Consider the following 16,750-nt stretch of genomic DNA (forward strand, 5'->3'; position numbering starts at 1 on the left):
ACATCTGATTAAGTGAACAGATTGATCGATCACCCATCCAAAGATGAGACTGGTAAACTCACTCAGATTATCCGGCAAAAAGATTTGGAGATAGAGGATCGCCCCAGCAGGACATCTGTGGCTTCCTACAACCAGAATGTGGCAAACCTTCTGCAGCAATTGCAAGGTATGCTTTGGAAAGAGAACAAGTATTAGCTGCCTTCCAGGAGAACTAGGGAAAACAGCAATCTGAACAGAGAGTATCACAAAATGCCAGATAGAATTGTTGCCAAAGAAGCATATCTCACGAAGCTGTAAGATGAAAAGATTCACTAGAATCGAATTCACTATAATTCGATTCACTAGAATTCGATATTCACTAGAATCGGTCCACCTGGACCGGAAACGGATGGGTGTGGGCATCATCTTCTAAATGCTGTGACTGACACTTTACCCACGTACAACACCATTAATACTGTCACCTGGGAAGAGGACTGACCTGGCAAAAGACCTTTCAAAGCAATACAGGATTCTTAAGCCAGAGAGGAGACAGTACTTGAAAGAAACCAAGTCACTATGCACGTGTACCTTATCACAAAATGGCCTTTTGCGAAATGCAATATATTTATAGTTTTGGTTTAAGTGAAATGAAAATATTTTTAATGTTTGAAAAGACTGTCTTTTAATGACTGCAGAGGTATTCACCAAACTGAAAACAGTGGCTACTTATGGGGCACCTGGGTGGCTCAGTCGGTTGAGCGTCCGAAAAAGAGCTCAGGTCTCTAGGCAGGAGGGAGCAGGAAGAAGGAAGTCAAAAAAAGGTGGGTTGCTTATTGCAAGGTTACTTTCCTTTAGGGGATGGAAGGGGCTTATCATGCAGACTACCTGACTCACGATGATCAGGCTATTCGAAGGTTTATGGTTCCCTTTCTGGGAGAGCCAAAACTGTAATTAAGTTAAGCCTTAGTTTGGTGCAGTGGGACTTAGCACAAGCGACTCCATTCTGGGTATGCTGTCTTGTCTTTAACACTCTCGAGGTGGAAAGAACCAGCACTGGAAAGGCTCGCCCAGTTGCCACTAGAGAAGGAGGGGCATCTGCTTCAGGGCTCCGCACTAAAGCACCCCTAAAGCACCAGGGGTCAAGTGGGGCCTTAAATACAGTCTACGCTTTCCTTACCAAAGCACATTCCCTGGTTCAGGGCTGAATGTGCCAGGGGAAAGAGGCACATTTTCCTCCAAGAAGGAGCCCTCCCATTGCCAAGCTGTGTGGCCATGGGGTTGTGTCCATGTACCCAGAGGGGGCACATCTTGCAAATCCACTCAAAGGCATTACATAAGCTAGCAGCAAGCCTGAGCTGTACCACCCCTGCACCACTGTGGCCCCTCAGATCTCTACTACCCCTCAGAACATGGAGGACAGGTTCCTATGGATCCCATCCCCGAATCAGGCTTACCCTGACAGGTCATCTGAAGAGCAATCTTCTGTCTATTATGAATCACGAATCATTTGCAAAATAGGAAGCTGCCTAAATGCTGGCATGAGCTCCCTGAGAATCGCTGGATGAGGCAGATGGTTGCCAACGAAGGTAGGACTCGGCCATCATGGATTCAGTAGGCCTTCAAACGGGGTGCCTCAAACGGGCTTTGTTCCCGTGCCGAGGCTCCAGCTCTAAATGCTGAAGCACCTTCGCCCTGGCCTGTCCTTGTTGCTTACAGAGCCGACAGAAGCCCAGCTGTGGATGTTCAGGGACATCTTTGGGCAGAATACCAAGCCTCGCAGCAGTCAGCCCCTGTTCAATTAAGAGAAGAGAGGACTGATAAATGTTCGGTTTACTTGCATTCCCTCCAATATCCAACACAAGGGAGAGAATGATCTAATATATTCTGAAATAACTTAGACTCATTAAAATCGAAAAGAAGAAAGGGAAGAAAGAATTCTGCAGCAATGAGCTGACACAGAGAACAGGGATTTGGTGACTTCGCACAACAAGCCAAAGATGGGGCTCAGAAAAGACAGGAAACCCACTCAGGATACTTAAAAGTATGACCGCTCAGCTAGCTAGCTAACCAACTAACCAGACAGGCAAACCGGGACCAGGAGATCAGTCTCAAACACCCTGTGAGGTGAGGACGGATGGTTGAGTTCTGTTCTCAATGTTAAACCCGAATGAATTATCCTGGAGGAGGGAGAACTGCTATCCATTAAACAAATAACATGCTGATCAAAGAGCTGTGTGATGAGAACAATGAGGCACATTTATTCAGATGCTGTACACACATTTCATGCCCTCTGTTCAAGACATAGGCTCCTCATCTGTCACAGTCACACAGACGCGATGTAGGTACTTGCTCTGATGCCAGCAGATACAAAGCCCCTCTCCCTCGGCACGCACACCACTCACCCGACACCACCTAGGGAAAGGGCCTCCACACGCCGACCCCACATGCACCTTCATCCATTCCCCCGCCTCAGAGCCACACATACCAGCGGCCAGCCTCTTCATGCCTAGCAAGATGATGGAACATTCTGCAAAGCTGGTGGGGTCACTCCACTCCTCAGGAAGGTGCCACCTCCTGTGGCCTTGTGTGGCCCCTGGCTTGGGTCATGGCACTGCAAGCACTGCTCTGCTCCCCCGAAGGGTGTAAGGACCCCGTTGACCTGAGGCTCCCGGTTGGCCATCCACAAGTCAGTACCTGTGATCTATCCTAGGCTGTGAGGACCCGGGGAAGACACAGGAAGACACCCACTTCTGTCCTCTGGGAAGTCCTGCTGCTCTGTTCTCCGTAAAACAGAGAGTTATAAATGCACAAGGAACCAGCCAGACTGGGGATATAAACAAGGGCAGCTGGCCGGGTGGCCCCCTGTGAATGAAGCCCTAGGCCCCATTTAAAGAAGGCAGATGCTGCTGCTCAAGCCCTAGAGTATAAGAGAAGCTAGAAATAGGATTTTCAAATGCACGCTCCTCATGAAAAAAAAAATGCTATCAGGACACATGGGTGGCTGTCAGCTGAGCATCTGACTTCGGCTCAGGTCATGATCTCAATGTTGATGGGTTTGAGCCCCACATCAGGCTCTGAGCTGACAGCCCAGAGCTTGAAGCCTGCTTTGGATTCTGTGTCTCCCTCTCTCTCTGCCTATCCTCTACTCACAATCTGTCTCTCAAATAAATAAATAAATAAATAAATAAATAAATAAATAAATAAAATGTTGAAATGAAAAAAAAAATTTTAGAAATGCTATCAAATTCTTTACATTTCCCCTTTTCCAAGATAAAACAAATCTATCTGCAACTTGGTCTGTTGTCCCCAATATCTGGTGAATTATAGCTTTTGCTGTACTTGAGGATGCTGTTTTGGTTAATCTTCATCATCAACAGCTCTTCTGGTTATTGCACGTGTGCAAAAAATTCATGGTCACAATGTTTCTGATGGGGCTTTCCACACATGACAACTGTCTTGGACCTCAGCACAGAAATAATTTTCATGCTAACCTGTGCTCCTTCCAGGGTTTTCTTGTTCTCTACCCCCAGTGTACCCACCTGTACCCTGGACTCACTGCACTGACCTCATGGTAACACAGATGTTGATGAATGATGGGGCCTTTTACACTGTACAGGATTTGTTGACTGTCATCCACCCAAAGAACCTTCTCAAACATTTGTCATACAGAAGCTCCAAAGAAGAGCTTGACAAGTTAGGGGAATGTCTAAGGAAGGTGGCCTTATTAAGTTCCAAAAAGCCTTCTAGGGTGGCATTTGCTTTTTCTGTTCACAATACAGTTCTCAGTTTATTGGGCTGAAATATGGTCCAGAATATGACATCGGACCCATTTCTGAGGTGGACTTACCGAAGTAAAGGCTGGTATGTAAGGTGTAATTTCAAAGCATTCATTTACGATGAGAAATACAATTGTTCATTCAAGCCCAATGGCCAGCACCGTCTTTACGGTAGAGAAAGCCACACGGGAAGCCAAACGAGAACTAAAAGTTTGCCGATGGGGGGAAAAAATGAATTTGATTAACCTCAAATGTAGTAGCTACGTTGAGTTTGGCCAGAAGCCAGGGCCTCTGGCTTCTCATTCATCTGCTAAATGTCACCATGGGTGCTCAAGAGAAAGAATACTGTAGGCAAAATCACACTTTGTACTGAAAGGCTCGTGTCCCAAATCTAAACCGTGTGGCCCATTTTAGAGGCAGGCCAAGGTCCTCCTCCAGGGTAAGCAATTCTTCCTCCCTGGCCTCTTCTCTCACATTGACTGCTTGATTTGGGGGCTTGTGGAAGACCCAGAGACACAGCACTCGAGTTCCCCTTCAAAAGAAGCAAACTGCCGTGGCAACAATAGGAATAACTGACAGCCTCCATCCGGCAGCTCCTTCCAGGTACTTAGATTTGAACCAAAGTAACCCTTTTTGTGGGTTGGTCCTTGGCCAAGACTGAGAAGTATGGCAGTCCTAGGGGCTGGTCATTTCTGCCCAGTGCAGGACTCCTCTAATGGGCAACCTGGGCTCTGGAGCACCCTATACTCTCGAATTCCCCTGGGATTCTGGACATGCTGGACATTCTGGAGAAGAGACGGGAACTCCTTGAGAGGAACCAGACATTGAGAGGATCCAAGGAAGAGGTGACCTCGGCTTGCCTCTCTCTATCCCCGGAAGGATGTGCCGGTGTCTCGGCTGCAAAGACTCAGACCTCAGTGATGAATAGTGTCTTTACTCCAAAGTCCTCTGCTGTGATTGTGGTGTCCTGAGCAGGTATTTTTCCAGTTTCAGTGAAGCAATTCCTTCAAGAAACAGTCCGATGGTATTTCCAAATCCTCAAAGCTGGGTAACCAGGGGGATTTTATTACACATATTTATTCTACAATCCAGCATCTCACAAGACATCCAGAAGCTTCTTGTAAGCTGCCGCTCCTGCCTCCCAGGCAGAATGCTCATGTTGCTTCTCAGACATTAAAAATAAAATGAAAAAGCTCCCGTTGTGCAGGATGAAACCTTCTTAGCTGAAAGGTTCCTGCTTCCACCCCGGCCAGTTGGTAGACATGCCTGCCTTCCACCTCCTTCCTGTCTGTGTAAGTCCCCTTGTGGCTGGGAGCCTTTCTCGGCCATGGTCAGACCGACTTTCGATCTGCAATGCTGAGCCAATGGTTGAAATGTAACACAAAACTACCCTCCTTATATTTTCATTTCTATTAGACCTTTATCATGATTCCTTCTTGAACTGAAGCTTAAATGGCTAAAGACTGATCATAATAGAACATTTAATTGTTTACTTGTCTAACTCTCTCAGCCCTAATCAAATATTGTTTTTTCACTGAGCAGCTTACATGGTGTGTTTTTCCTGTCACTGAAGAGAGCAAGGGGGCTGAGGCAGAATTCAGATGAGCCCATGCTCACTTGGTGTTCTCATCCTATTCATTTTTCATCCAACAGCGAGGAACAGAGCCCTCTGGAGGGAGAATCACAGAGTTCTGGGGAAGGAGCTTTTGGACACGATCACACGCAGGTCCTCAGAGAGGAAGAAGGCGGCTGAAGAGGAGTTACCAGAGACCATGTCACCCTGTGGGGATTCCTAGAGGGGGTGCGGGCTCTGGGTGTTAAAGGCTGGTGTTGGAGCCGCCCCAGTTCCCTTTCTTCACACACCCCTTTCTCGCTGCCTATGGTGTCACCTCCGTGCCATCACCCAGGTGCACACCACCCTCCCCTGTCACCAGATCATTACAGAAGCCTCTTGACTGACCTGTGTCTGTCTATCCCAGCTTCACTACAGTCTGCTTCCAGCACAGCAGCAAGAGGTCTTTCATGTCCCCCTCCATCTGAGGACCCTCCAGTGGCTCCCAGCTCACTTAGAAGAAAGCCAGGGTTCTGACCACAGCCTCCACCCCACTGTTCCCTCTAACCTCGCCTCTTAGCGTTCACCCTTTGCTTATTCAGCTCCAGCACTACTGACCTCCTACCTCAGATATTCTGCACATGCCTCCTCTTTAGGGCTTTTCACTTGCCATCCCCTCTACTGGAACAGAACTCTCCTGGAAACCTGCGGGGTTCACTCCCTCAGGCCTTTATCCAAATGTCATCATTCAATGGGGCCTCTACCCCTTACATACTCCCTAGCCTCCCTCTCTGTCTTATTTTTCTCCATAGACTTTACTACTGACATACACTTTAGTTCACCTACTTATTTGTTTACTGCTGATCCACCTTACTGGGGTATTAGCTCTAGGAGGGCAAGGATTTTCCTCTGTTGTTTTCACTGCTGAATCGTCAGTGCCTAGAAAAATGTCCAGCACTAATTAGGTGTGCAAATACATATTTTTTTGAGTGACTAGAGTACATAAATAAATGTAAACATGCATAAATGAATGAATAGGCATTCATTTCTGGCCATGAATCCCAATGGCCAGAGTCTACTCTAGGCCAGAAGCCTGGATGTATCTGCACTTTGCATTCTAGGATTCTGGGCATAAAGGAATCTTCCAATGGGAGATGGCGATGCTAAAGGCAGAGTGAGATCCAGAGCTCAGAATGAGCCCCAGCCTTCCAGCCAAAAGTGCTGATTTAAGCCTAGGGCAACATGATGGAAGAGGAGGAGGAGGGGATGTGAACCTGAGTTCAAAAAGGCCCTGCTTCACAGCATGAGAAGGGACAAGTTGACTCAAGGAGCTTCCCTGGAGGCATCAGATAAAGACAGTTCAGTGAGTAGAGAAGGCATCATTGTGAACACCCCTTGAGTCTGGGGATGCTCTGGGAGCCTGGGGATGGTTTGGGCTGTTAGAGCCCAGAACAATCCAGGAAAATTTTCCAGAAGGAGAAGAGGGGAAGTTGGCTACCTAGGACCATGTCCTTTGTATAGGACTGATTCATAGAATCATGGGGCCAAGGTCAATGACTGAGACACATCCCTCTCCAAAGGCTTTTGGAGAGGGGAGTTCCATTTATCCCCTGTTCGCCAAGTCTGGGGTTTCAACCTTCTTACAAAAAAGTAGTACTTTTCCATGAGACTTCAACATTTGAGAACCTCAGTCAGTTCAACCTAACACTTATTTATCCATCAAATTTTCAAGGTACGCACATTTTACATTTTGACAGTTGTGTCAATCCGCCCACCAGAAATATGGTACCAATTTATATTGTCTGTTTCTCATGCCTTACATTGAGTATCTATCTCTTTCTACCTGCTTTGAGGAGAATCCTATTTCCCAGAGACTTGTCTACTTGATTTATCCTTCCAGAGTTCTGGTCCTTGATTCGATTAATCAATTCCACAGACCTTTTGCTCTGTGATTAATGTAGGCTCTTATCTTTATTAATTTCTTCCACTTTTTATTCTGCTGTTCATTTTCTAGCTTATTTTGAATTCTTCATCCAATTATTCTCAATCTTCCAACGTTTAAGCAGATTTATGTTAGCAGTATCAGCTTTAGATCATGAATTTTTACTAAGAATCACTTTAGTCCCATCCCCGTATGTATTTTTATACAGTGGTCTCATCATCTTAAATGTCTAGTCTGTCTTTTCAGTATTGATTTCCACTTTGACAGAGGAGCTGTTTTTTATTTTGTTTCACTTCCAGGTGGCTATCATTTATCTTCATTTAGGCACAGTCTTGCTATTAATGTGATCAGGAAATATAGTTTGTAAAATTTTAATTTGGGGATTAGTTGCGGATTTCTTTGCCTGGGTACGTACATTGTTATCAGTCAGGATGGGTTAGGTTAGGCTGCAATAACAACTAAATATTCTCAGTGCCTTCACTAACATGGGTAAGCTGGGTGTTCTTCTCATCGTATCCATTTAAGGACTGGAGCGGATACAGGCTCCACTTTGACACCTGCTTCCATGATCACAGGGGCAAAGAAAAGAGAACCTGGCTCTTAAAGCCACTTCTGTGTTCATTTCATTGGCTGAAGGAAGTTTAGATGCCAAGGTTCCACACAGCATGGATGTCTCAACCTCCCAAGGGAGGAGGACTGAGTATCTGTGAATAAACATTCTATCATATGCATTCAACAGATACTTATGAAGGACTGTGGAGACACCTCCTACTATATACCAACATTTGTCATAGACTTTGGAATCCTAGCAGATATTGTCAGTTGATGTCCTGCCTCCCCTTCTCATCCCTGACCCTCCTTTTATCATCCACTTTCCAGCCAGAGGAGGCCATGTGACCCAGATGTAAGTGGAAGTTGGTGAGGTTCCTAGGAAAGCTTTTTTTTTTTTTTCTTTTTTCTTTTTTAAGCTTCTGTTTTTCTGATGTTGGTGCTGCCTGGTCTTCTTCCTCCTTCTTCCTGTCTTGAGTGCTAATGTTGAGAAAGGCCAAGAGAATGCCAGAAACATTTGCCTTGACATTGTTGAGCATCTGAACCAATGTCAGCAGCTGCCTACTCACAGATTTCTCATATGAAGAAAAAAGTAGCCTCGTGTTTGTATACACCACTGTGGTTGGGTTTCTTGTTACTTGCATCTGAAAACATTTCTGAGTCATAAAAGAATTCAGCATGTAAACAAGACAATTCCCATCTTCAGTGAGTAATAATCCATTAGAAGTATTGTTATGAAAGTATAGAAAATATGTTCATTGGTCTCTGCCCCCAGTTCCTGCACAGAACTTCCAAAAGCCTTGTAATTTCCTAACTGATCAGAGCACTAAGAGCTTCTTTTGTTCCAATATTTGATATTTGATCCCAGTCCCTGACACAGTTCCTAAATTCCCCGGAACTTCCTGGGTGATAGCAGTGCCTTTTGTTCTAATGAGAACTCTGGATGGGCTAATGGGTGGCCCCTGGATGGGGGCTGGTTACTAGAAAGACTGTGATTAGAAGCTTGGGATTTTCAGCCCTACCACCTCTCTCTGTGCCTCGCCCCTCCGACCGTTCTCCACAGAGGAAAGAGGGATGAAAACGAGTCAATAGTTGTTCATGCCAACGTGATGAAGTCTCCATAAAAATCCAATAGCACAGGGTTTGGAGAACTTCCATGTTGGTGAACAGGGTTGGTGAACCCACCCAGAACTTGCCCTATGTATCTCTTCATCTGGATAGTCATCTGTATGCTCTATCACACATGATCTTTGTAAATGTAAATAAGTGTTGCTCTTAGTCCTATGAGCTGTTCTAGCAAGTAACTGAATTCAAAATGGGGGTGGTGGTGGTCATGGGAACCTCTGACTAACAACCAGGTCAAGAGAAATTGTGGGTAATCTGAGGACCTACCACTTGTAAATGGCATCTGAAGTGGGGGGCAGTCTCGTGGGACTGGGCCCTTAACCTATGGGTTCTGTGCTACTCCTGTTAGGGTCAGAATTGAATTGAATTGTAAGATACCCAGCCGGTATCATGGAGAATTGCTTGGTATCAGGGGGCGGGAGGGGAACACAACACATCTGGTGTTAGAAGTGTTGTGAGTGTGGTAGTTGTGTGAGAGTAAAGGAGAAAGTCACAAGAAGAGTGCGTTTTTCCTACTCATCTGTGGACAGCTGAAAAGAATGCTAAATAGGTATTCTAAATATGTAAAAGAATTTATACGGTCCCAGATTATCAAAGGTGTTCAAATATATGCTAGGAGACAAAGTAAGGTTGTCAAAATGTTGATAATCGTTGCACAAAGAATCTATTTTTTCCCAAAACGTATTTTTCTCAATTACAGGTGCAACAACCACACTAACAATTACTTAGCCAACTCTAATTTTCACTGGTATCAGTGATTCACCACTGTTATTTTCACAACAGCTTTATTGCAACTATAACTCACGTACCATATAATTTACCAAATTAAAATGTACATAGTTTTTAGTATATTTGCAGAGTTGAGCAACCATCACCACAATCTATTTTAGGATATTTTCATCACTCCAACAAGAAACTCTATATCCTCTTAGGAGTACTCCTCATTTCATCCCAACCTCCCCCAACCCCTCCTGCCCCTCCTCCATCCCACTTCTGCCCACAGCCCTAGGCAACCACTAATCTATTTTCTGTTTCCAGGGATTTACACCTATTCTGGACATTTCATATAAGTGGAATGATACCTACATTAGGTGGTCTTTCGAGATGAGCTTCTTCCACTCAGCGTGTTCTCACAGTTCCTCCATGTTGTAGCACACATCGGGACTTCCTTTCTCTTACTCCCAGTTATTCCCTTATGTGAGTATACCACATCTCTTCATCCGTTCACCGGACATTGCATTTTTTTCCTTTTTCATATGATGAATAATGCTGCTACAAATATTCACGTACAAGTTTTTGTTTGGACACGTGTTTTTGATTCTTTGGGGGTACATACCTGTGAGTGAAATTACTGGATGTTTAACTTTTTGAGGAACTTCCAGGCTGTTTTCCGAAGTGGCTGCACCCTTTTACATTTCTACCAACAGCGGATCACATTCCTATTTCTCCTATCCTCTCCAATGCTTGTCATCATCTGTCTTTTTTACTTTAACCATTCTAGTAAGCTTAAAGTGGTATACTGTTGAGGGTTGGATTTGCATTTCCCTGATGACTAACAATGTTGACATCTTTTCACATGTTTATTGGCCATGGGTGTATCTTCTTAGACTGAGTTGTTTGCCCACTTTTTAAATTTTTTAAAAAATCTTTTATTTATTTTTGAGAGTCAGAGACAGAGAGAGAGAGAGAGAGGGAGGGAGGGGCAGAGATAGAGAGAGACACAGAAGCTAAAGGAGGGTCCAGGCTTTGAGCTGTTAGCACAGAGACAGATGTGGGGTTTGAGCCCACAAACTGTGAAATCACGACCTGAGCCAAAGTTGGACGTTTAACTGACTGAGCCACCCAGGCATCCCTTTTGCCCATTCTTTTTTTTTTTTTTTTTTTTAATTTTTTTTTTTTTTCAACGTTTTTTATTTATTTTTTTGGGACAGAGAGAGACAGAGCATGAACGGGGGAGGGGCAGAGATAGAGGGTGACACAGAATCGGAAACAGGCTCCAGGCTCCGAGCCATCAGCCCAGAGCCTGACGCGGGGCTCGAACTCACGGACCGCGAGATCGTGACCTGGCTGAAGTCGGACGCTTAACCGACTGCGCCACCCAGGCGCCCCCCTTTTGCCCATTCTTAAATTGAGTTATTTGTTTTTGCATTTTTGAGTTGTAAGAGTTCTGTATCTATATTAGTACAAGTTTCTTGTCAGAAATATGATTTCCAAAAATTATCTCCCATTCTATGGGTTGTCTTTTCACTTTTCAACTATGTCCTTTAAAGCACAAACATTGTTTAATGTTTACTTATTTTGAGAGAGAGAGAGAGAGAGAGAGAGTGCATGAGTGGGGGCAGGAGCAGAGACAGAGGGAGAGAATCCCAAGCAGGCTCCATGCCGTCAGCATAGAGCCTGACGTGGGGCTTGATCTCACGAACTGTGGGATCATGACCTGAACCGAAATCAAGAAATGCTTGACTGACTGAGCCAGCCAGGCACCCCAAAGCACAACATTTTTAAATTGTGATAATGTCAATTACCTGCTTTTTTCCTTCTGCTGTGTTTTTGGTGTCAAGGCCACAAAGATGGACATCTATGTTTTCTTCTAAGAATTTAATAGTTTTAGCACTTAACATTTAGGTCTTTGATCCATTTTGAGTTAATTTTTACATAGGGTGTGAGGTAGAAGTTCAACTTCATTCTTTTGCGTGCAATATCCAGCTGTCCCCACACTGTTGAAAAGACTGTTCTTTCTCCCATTGGGTTGTCTCGATGCCTTTGTTGAAAATCAATTGGCTATAAATATGATGGTACATTTCTAGATTTTCAATTCTATCCATTAATCAATATGTCTTTCCTTACACTAATACTACACTATCTCGATTACTGTAGCTTTCTAATAAGTTTTTAAGTCAGGAAGGGTGAGTTCTCCAACTTTGTCCTTCTCTTTAAAGATGTGCTTTGGCTATTTTGGGTTCCATAAATTCCCATATGAATTTTAGCATCAGCTTGTCAGTTTCTGCAAAGAAGCCAGCTGTGGTTTTGATAAAGATTTCACTGAATCTGTAGATCAACTGGAGAAGTGCTGCCATCTTAACAACATTGTCTTCCAATCCACGAGTCTGTTTATTTAAATCTTGTTTAATTTCTTTCAATAATGTTTTATAGTTTTAGTGTACAAGTTTTGAATCTCTTTTTTAGTTAAATGTAATTAGTATTTTATTTTTTGATGCCGTTGCAAATGCAATTTTTTTTTGGTGGGGGGTTAGGTTTATTAATTTATTTTGAGAGTGAGAGTGCGTGAGTGGGGGGAATGCAGAGAGAGAGAATCCCAAGCAGGCTTAGCATTGTCTGTGCAGAGCCCAACGCAGGGCTCGAACTCAAGAACCATGAGATCATGACCTAAGCTGGTCTATAGCCTGGCCCCCTGAGGCTTGGAGTTTGCAACCCTGACCTACCTAAAGGCTACTATCCAGGAGAACATTCAGGCCTCCAGGGAGAGCTTCCATCTTGGCAGAAACCGACACCCAAAGAGACACTCCCTCCCAGAGCCTCACCCGCGTAGTCAAGTCTGCTATGAGGCCCCCAGATTGCTGTCCTCCTGGACTCATCGACCTCACAACCAAACGCTCAGGTTCCTCACCTTGGTGCACCCCTTCCTCCACACCCTCCACGCCAACTGCCATCCGCAGCTACTGGATTCTCTGCGCCACGGATTTCCAAAAAGCTCTTTCTTTCCTTTTAGCAGGACTAGAAAAGACCACACTTCCTGCCTCCTGCTGGGAAGAACACCCTGGGTATCTTGCGGGGGAGGGGGCTCAGCACTCTCCCATTCTAGGCCCCTGTGGCTTGGGTGGGGCTGACTCCATTTCCCTGTCCAGGCAAAGGCCACTGACCCCATCAGATACCTTCAGAGTCAATCCTGGGGCTCTGGCCACAGTGAAAGGTATTCTTTGTCCCTCTGGGACTTGAACTGAAGATGTTGGAAGCCGGGGGGTGGAGGGGTGGGGTGGGGGTCGATTCCTGCTTATAGACACAGCTTACCTAAAGAGTGGAACCCCTGGATCCAGCCCTGGCTGCAACTATATTGCTTTTGGACTCTTTTCCTCACATAGGAGCCAATCAAATTCGCAGCTTGGCTTATAACAATTCCAGTTGGTTTGGTTTTGTGTGTTTTTTTTCTTTTTTCGTCATTGAGACAGAGAGCGGGGAAGGGGCAGAGACAGAGAAGATCCCAAGCAGGCTCCGCACCATTGGCACAGAGCTTGATCCCAGGAACTGTGAGATCATGACCTGAGCTGAAATCAAGAGCCGGATACTCAGCCAACTGAGCCACCCAGTCGCCCCTCGAGGTGGGTTTACTGACAATCAAAAGAGACCTACCTACGGGGCACCTGGGTGGCTCACTGGGTCAAGTGTCAGACTTCGGCTCCGGTCAGGATCTCTCGGTTCGTGGGCTTGAGGCCCGCGTCAGGCTCTGTGCTGACAGCTCGGAGCCAGGAGCCTGCTTCGGATTCTGTGTTTCCCTCTCTCTCTGCCTCTACCCCGCTCATGTTCTGTCTACCCTTTCTCTCAAAAATAAATATTTACAAAAAAAATTTTTTTTTAATAAAAAAAAAAAAGGGACCCACTCAATACAACAGAAGTTTGAAAGAAGTGTTGAAAGATAGAGGGGAAAGGCTCTGGTCATATGTTCTCCTGTTTTTTTTTTTTTTTTTGTTTTGCTGTGTTGTGTTACCTCTCTCCTTCCAGTAAGAGTAGAGTTTCACTTAGTGTGTCAGCCATCCCTGTATAAGGACTTACCTCATGGTGTATAATCATTTTTGCTTGCCTATCTCTTCCACAAGTCTGTGGAGCCCCTTCAGGGCAGAAGCCGCGTTTGTATTCACTTGGATTCTTTTCTACTTTGCACAACGGCACATAATTTGGGCTCAAGAAGGGTCTCTTGAACGGATGAATCAAGCATCCTAATTCTCTTCTTTGGGATGCCCCACTCAAGAGACCACTGCATCGTCCTTGCGCCTGTGATACACAAACCATCCTCCGAAACAGACTCATGCACCCATTGTCCACAAACTGCATCATGAGAACTCAACTTCTTTCAGCCATTACAAATTCTCCCACATGTCCATCCCACAGAACCTCACTGTGGGGTGACTCATGAGATCCTCATTGTTGGGAAGAGAATACTTCCTCGCGGGACACCACTCAGAACTCTATACATCTGTAACAGACACAACAGGCGAGCCACTCACACACAGAATATCACTCCTGGCTGCGGTGGGGGGGCGGGGGGACGGGGGGGAGGTAACTTCTCTGCTTTCTAGCTTTCCTCGTGACCCAAATACCCCCCCAAATCCCAATCCTGATGCCTACGCCAATAACACACAATTACAATTCTAGGCTCTCTCTTGCCTCCATTTTTCCTCCCGAGTCCTTCGTAATTCTTGACATGGAAAAAATACAAACTTATCCAGGGACTCAACAGCAGTAAAGCCAAAGCTTCCCCAGTAAACAGTTTTGGATTTGGGAGCAGAAATTGCCACACCCCTAACACCTCTGTAACAGCTGCTGCTTCCACTGGCATCTGGCAATAAAGATTTTCAAACATAGTCAAGGGTCTGGGCCAGAATTACAATGCTAGCACGAATCACCATTTACTCTATCCAGCTTTCATTTTCCCTTCTTGGGCTCACACCACCGGAGCGAGCTGGTGAGATCTAGATGTGTGCTATATTGACAAATGTTTATGGAGAATCGACCATATGACAGGAGCCACAGCAGAGCTGGCCAAGGAAACAGAAAGACGGCAAGGACTCTCAAGGCGTTCAGTCTAATGGAGAATACTAACAACTAAACAGGCGTTGCATTATAGAAAAACAGGTGCTATGCGGACGTATGTAAGTGGCCAGGAGAGGGACTCCCAACACGTTGGAGCATCACAGAAGGTCTTTTAGAGGCAGTGACCTTTACCTGGACACCTAAAGAATGAGTAGGAGGCAGGTCTAGGGCAGGTGAGGTGAAAGGAGCTTTGGAGAATTCCAGGTAGAGGCTAACAGGGAAGAAGGCTCGGCGGCCTCTGGCAACCGAAAGGAGGCACATATGGCTGTAATTCGGCAGCGTGAAGGGAGAACCTGCTACAGAGGAAGCCGGAGCCAAAGAGACCCTGAGTGGCTTGATAGCTTGAAAAGTCTCAGAACTTTGTGCAAAAGAGCAAACACCCCTTTCCTCATGAGATGTACAAACTGGCCAGAACGACAATGTGACACGTGTCTTGAGAGTCACTAAATACTGATTTCACAATGCATGTTACTGAGAATCCGGGGGGGTGGGGGGCAGAAAACTCCTAAGGAGTGATCTTGTAACTCATTCACAGATGCCTGCTTGAAGCTTTGGGCCCCACGACTATTCCGTCTGCCTTCCCCTTGGCACTCCCTATTCCTATCATTTTCCTACAAATGACAGGAAGGTAGGCACTGCTAGGCTGTAGGGATAGGGATCCACTCTGGAAACAGGATAAGTGCACACGGAGATAATAGGGTGGGGGTAGCAACGAAATTGAACAAAACTAAGCAAAACGTTGGGGGGGTGGGACGCAAGTGTAAAAAGCAAATATAGAAAGCTCAAGGGGAAGTAAAAGTATTTTCAGACACACACAGAAAAGAAGCATCCCCACGTGCTCTGGACAAACCAAACGCCCCCTTTTACTCAACTCTTGAAAACAAGGAAGAAGAAAAAGCGATGAAAAAGTCACGCTTTCGTACCCCTTCTCGGAATAAACAGTCAGCAGGGACAGGACAGCTCACTGCCCTGAAAGACCTTGAAAGATTTACCCCAGAGAACACAGCACACGATAATCAACCTCCAGAGGCTCTCAAAACCACTACAAACTCCGGTCTCTTCTGTCATTTCATCGTCGATCGTTTCCTGTCAAGCATTAAAGCGATACCAGACAAACCTGGAGAAGGATTTGCTCCCCAATCCAAAGTGAGAAAAGCTGTTTTGAAAGCCCCCCCTCTTTTTGTTTTTCCATTTGCCCAAGGCGTTTCCACAATTCTTTCCTCCCGGTTCCAAATGTCTACAGGTCAAGAACTTGAGCAGTCCGGTCCACAGGGGCCACGGTTGGGAGACGGCACACCCTCCAAAGTGCCTCCAAGGGAGTCCTGAGTCTCCCTAAGCGGCTCCGATGGGCTCTGATCGCCCCTTATTTACTGCTATTAGGCACTTGGAGGTGGACGGCCGGTCGGCAACGGCCGGGCGACCCGGAAAGGCTGAGAATGCCGCCCCCCAGAGCACCGCGCCCGCCCTGCCTCAGGCACGCCGCTTACCCGAATTTTCGCTCAAGGCAAAGCCCCGGGAGAGGGGGGGAGGCCCGGGGAAAGCTTGGGTCCAGACCCCAGAGGACGATGCTCAGCGGGGCCGGGACAATGGGCGGCGGGGACCCGCGCTGGGGGCGTCCCGGGAGGCCGGCCCTCCCCGCTGTTCCCGGGGGGCTCGGGCGGCGGCCCGAGTTGGGCGCCAAGCCGCGATGTGGCGCAGCCCTCGTCCCTGGCCCGCAGGGGACCCGGCGCGGAGCGGGCGGGCGGCCGGGCCGGAGCGCGGGGCCCCGCGGGGCGGCCGGCCCGCGCCCATTCCCATTCCCGACCCCAGGTCTCCGGCCCGCGCGCTCCCGCCCGGCACGGCTCACTCACCTGCCCACTGTCTGGTTGACCAGCTGTTTCCTGCGGTTTAACTGCCTCTTCACGGCGGCCGCGCCAGCTGCGGCTCGCGGGTCTCGTGCTGTGCAGCTCCGGGGACAGCCTGGCGGGACTACATCGCTTCCGGGCCGAAGCGGCAGCAGCG

The 16,750-nt window shown here is 46.6% G+C and overlaps 1 long non-coding RNA gene across 4 annotated transcripts; it reads right to left on the bottom strand.

Annotated features, from left to right (window-relative positions):
* Positions 1–828: 828 nt before the first annotated feature.
* Positions 829–16,743, bottom strand: LOC122234650. Of its 4 annotated transcripts, none has more exons than XR_006212530.1 (2): positions 16,600–16,743; positions 829–1,769 (listed from the first exon to the last, which is right to left on the bottom strand). It is a non-coding gene; the product is annotated as an uncharacterized LOC122234650 (long non-coding RNA). The 4 variants fall into 4 exon arrangements; XR_006212531.1 differs by lacking the exon at positions 16,600–16,743 and adding an exon at positions 16,237–16,502; XR_006212533.1 differs by lacking the exon at positions 16,600–16,743 and adding an exon at positions 10,010–10,614.
* Between the last annotated feature and the right edge of the window lie 7 nt (positions 16,744–16,750).

The sequence above is a fragment of the Panthera tigris genome, chromosome E3 (genome assembly GCF_018350195.1).
Source record: "Panthera tigris isolate Pti1 chromosome E3, P.tigris_Pti1_mat1.1, whole genome shotgun sequence".
NCBI classification, from domain to species: domain Eukaryota; kingdom Metazoa; phylum Chordata; class Mammalia; order Carnivora; family Felidae; genus Panthera; species Panthera tigris.